This window comes from Periplaneta americana, chromosome 6 (assembly GCF_040183065.1).
Source record: "Periplaneta americana isolate PAMFEO1 chromosome 6, P.americana_PAMFEO1_priV1, whole genome shotgun sequence".
NCBI lineage: Eukaryota > Metazoa > Arthropoda > Insecta > Blattodea > Blattidae > Periplaneta > Periplaneta americana.
The window spans coordinates 38,649,141-38,652,635 of record NC_091122.1 but is presented as its reverse complement, the minus strand read 5'-3'; the positions used below and the strand labels follow the sequence as shown (position 1 = coordinate 38,652,635).

Genomic DNA, 3,495 nt, shown 5'->3' with positions numbered 1-3,495 from the left:
TTGGAGGAGTGATGTACTACTGTATATCACGTAGTGAAAAGATCAACCTTGTCTATTTACAAGAAACAGTTTACAACTTTCTTGTGATGAAACATAACGCATGTTCTCTCATACAAAAAAACTGTATATCTGGCATTTATTTCTATTGAAAACAATTAAAACGAAGCAAAACCATCTACATCATATGCAAAACTTCACAAAATGGTGTCAATATACTCGTATTCAGCTGAGTGATGCAGTGCTGTGAAAGCTCTACTGTACAGATGGAGATTTATTCTTATGTCTTTCTTACATTCCTTTTCTTTCTCACTCGTAATGTAACAGTCACCAGAAATTCAGGTACCTTGCACCTTCTCTGCCAGCAGAGTCATAATTAGACATTCTGCTGCCTGGGGTAGTTTATATTTTGCACCGCATTCTTTAATCGATTTATTGCAATGCAAACAGTCAAAAGTTCGAAAATTCTAGCAGTCATAAATCATGTGTACTCAGCTTCAAACAGCATAACTTAAAAATGTTTTAAAAATATTTAAATGACTATAAAAATATATATATTTTTAAATAACAGTCAACTAATATTTTTGATAAATTAATTTACTATGTTGTACTTGTAGGAGGAAATAAAATGTCACTATCATTTACTGGCGAAGAATTGTTGTCTGTGCACAAGCAGTGAACACTGAAGTACCGGGTTGTTGTTTGAGCCAAACTTTTCATTATTTCTTCATTGTGCATCATTTAATTTAACGCTACAGTCACTCAATCTTTAATAATTTTAACTAATCACTAAATTATACACCAATTGACCAACCTACCAGGCTACCATCACGTGCAAAAAATGTATAACTACAAGGACTGTTAAAATTTACCATTGCCATTCGACAGAGAGCACTGTGCAGTTTGAAAAATAAGTACAAGGTAGAAACAGCTAGTTTGTCAATCCCTTTCCATTATTTTCTTATAATATTAAATGTCATTATCGCTATTTTTTTAGTCTAATTCCATACAAATATCACTGACTGTTTTAATTAATGCTGCATATTTATTGTTGCTTTGAGAAAGAGAACAACACCATGTGCTGTTTCACAGAAGAATTGGTAATTGCTCTTTGTAGTAGCAAAAGTATTATTTTATTAATTTTGGGCTTGTTTAAATTTTGTAACATGATATATATATTTTTTTTCCTGAAAAAATTACATGATACAAATTTTTAGTACCGATTTTTAAAGTGTATTTTTTCCTCACTCATAACAAAATTCGCGAATATTTCGCAGGCCCTAAATTCTGCTGCCTCGAAGCAATTGCCCCAGTCTGCCATTGGTAAATATGGGCTTGTCTGCCAGGAATGCTGAAAAAATGTATTTCGTCAAAAATCTCTATATCAATTTTTTGCAATATAACAATATTTTGTCCAATAGGAATTTAAAAACTGGTACAGAAAACAGAGTACTCATATGGACCTGCCCCATATATTGTTTGTCCATCATAAATTCCATTTGGACGTATTAGGACTTCAACTTGAGTCTCAGGGTTGGAAGATCAAGGCTCAAGGTGCTTTGCCTAATTATAGCTATTTCCTAGATGTTTACAGCTTTAAAAACTGAAACACATCGTGACTTTCTTCTGTCACATGAACAGTATGTTTCTTGTAAGAAAAGAGAAATTTGCATTTACATATCATTCTCATAGATAACATGTGATGATGATGATGATGATGGACGAAGACAATCTACAAGTGCAAATATTCTTTATTTCAAGTTACCACATTAGTTTACTTAATAAGATCTGGACTGAATCTGTAATTTTGGCAATCTTCATTGAGAATGTTCGTAGTTTTTCTTATAGGTTGACAAATCGAACTGAAACCCTGACCGAGTTACTACGTGAGCGCTAGCTGTCTTGGAGTGAGCAAGTGAGAAAGCATGGGAGGAAGGGAGAGAGCACTATGAACTCAGCGTTGCCACATTTAGTAACAGGGATACATATTATTATTATAGAATTAGTATATTATTAGTATAGGTCTGAGGTGCTCTCCACTACCCTTATAACCTATTTCATCTTGCAATGTAGTGCAGAGTTTCTTTAATGTAGGTACTTCATTTTAGTGTGTAGTACTCTTGCATTTTTCTCCTTATAATGCACCTATCCATGTGAACCAATATGATTTTTTTGCTCACTTTTCGGTTTTCACCCGGTGTGGATAATTTGGTTCGGTTGCTGTCGGCTACTTTCGTTTCTCTTCTAATTTTTTTAATGAATGATTCCGATTTTCCAGTTGCTGTTGCAGCTCGTTTTGTTGCTTGACACAGTGGCAAATTAAAGAAATTCCTGTTCTTCTCAGCATCAAAAAACTCAATTACCTTGGCAACAATACTGCTTCCTTCACTAAGTACAACTTTATTCTTGCCTGTCTCCATCGATGTGAATTAAATATTTGATAATACTGTAGCTTAGGAATCTTTATACACGGACACAACACAATTCACTATCAGCTAGACTGAAATCGGCAACGTTGTGGTCACAGTTGTATTGTACTTGCAGGTTCACTCACAGTTTGTCAAACCTGCTAACAAAAGCATTAAAAGGTTGACTAGTTGCCTGCAATGCTAGAATAATGGAGTCTTCCTAGCCGACAGTCGAGCAAAAATGAAGAATCTGTTATTGTGATAATATTGGAGTGGTTCTTCTATTGGTCACGATGCCTACACACACCCTCTCAGATACTTACGGGGGATTGATGACTGAATGACGAGGAGCAAGGGAGAGAGAAGAAAGAAAGAGAGATATTCCAGAAGCTGGCGTGTTTTACGGGGTCTCACTTGAAGTTGTCAAACTATAGTTCTCATCAACTTTTGGAACAGTGTTTTAAAAACACGTCACTATTGATGATGTCTTTCAAAATCCTTTGTATAGCTGAACAGTATGCACAAACAATTATATATTCCTCTTCCTTTGCCCACATGAACCAATAAAAAGGATGTTTGGAGAACTCCACCAAATTATGTGTATATTTTACACTTGTTTAATAACTACAATGCAGAACAATATTTATTTTTGATTCTAAATGACAACTGGCCATAACTGAGTACTCCCAACTAGAGTAGGTGGACTTTCTAAGGAGACAAATATGTTTCTGAAGATGACACCGTAACAAGCTGTGAGAAATTGTAATCTTCCTATTTCAATAATAGTTTAAACATCAAAAGTTGCACAACGCAACTACTGAAGAAGTCTCAAATCTGATGAAATGTTCCTGCTGCTGTTCAAGATCAAATTCTTGTTTCTTTTCCAGTTCGAAACCAATTTATCTACTGAATGTCTAATTGGAAGTAATATAATTCTCTTCTGTGGATAATCTATATAAAAATACTAAAAAATAAATCTTTGTAATGATGAAAGAGTAATGGAATGGAGAAAAATTCTCTCCGGCGCCGGGATTTGAACCCGGGTTTTCAGCTCTATGTGCTGACGCTTTATCCACTAAGCCACACCGGA

At 34.8% G+C, this 3,495-nt stretch overlaps 1 non-coding gene across 1 annotated transcript; it reads right to left on the bottom strand.

The window, feature by feature from the left end:
• Positions 1 to 3,423: 3,423 nt before the first annotated feature.
• On the bottom strand, positions 3,424 to 3,495 carry TRNAY-AUA (transfer RNA tyrosine (anticodon AUA)). Its single transcript has one exon. It is a non-coding gene; the product is annotated as a tRNA-Tyr (tRNA).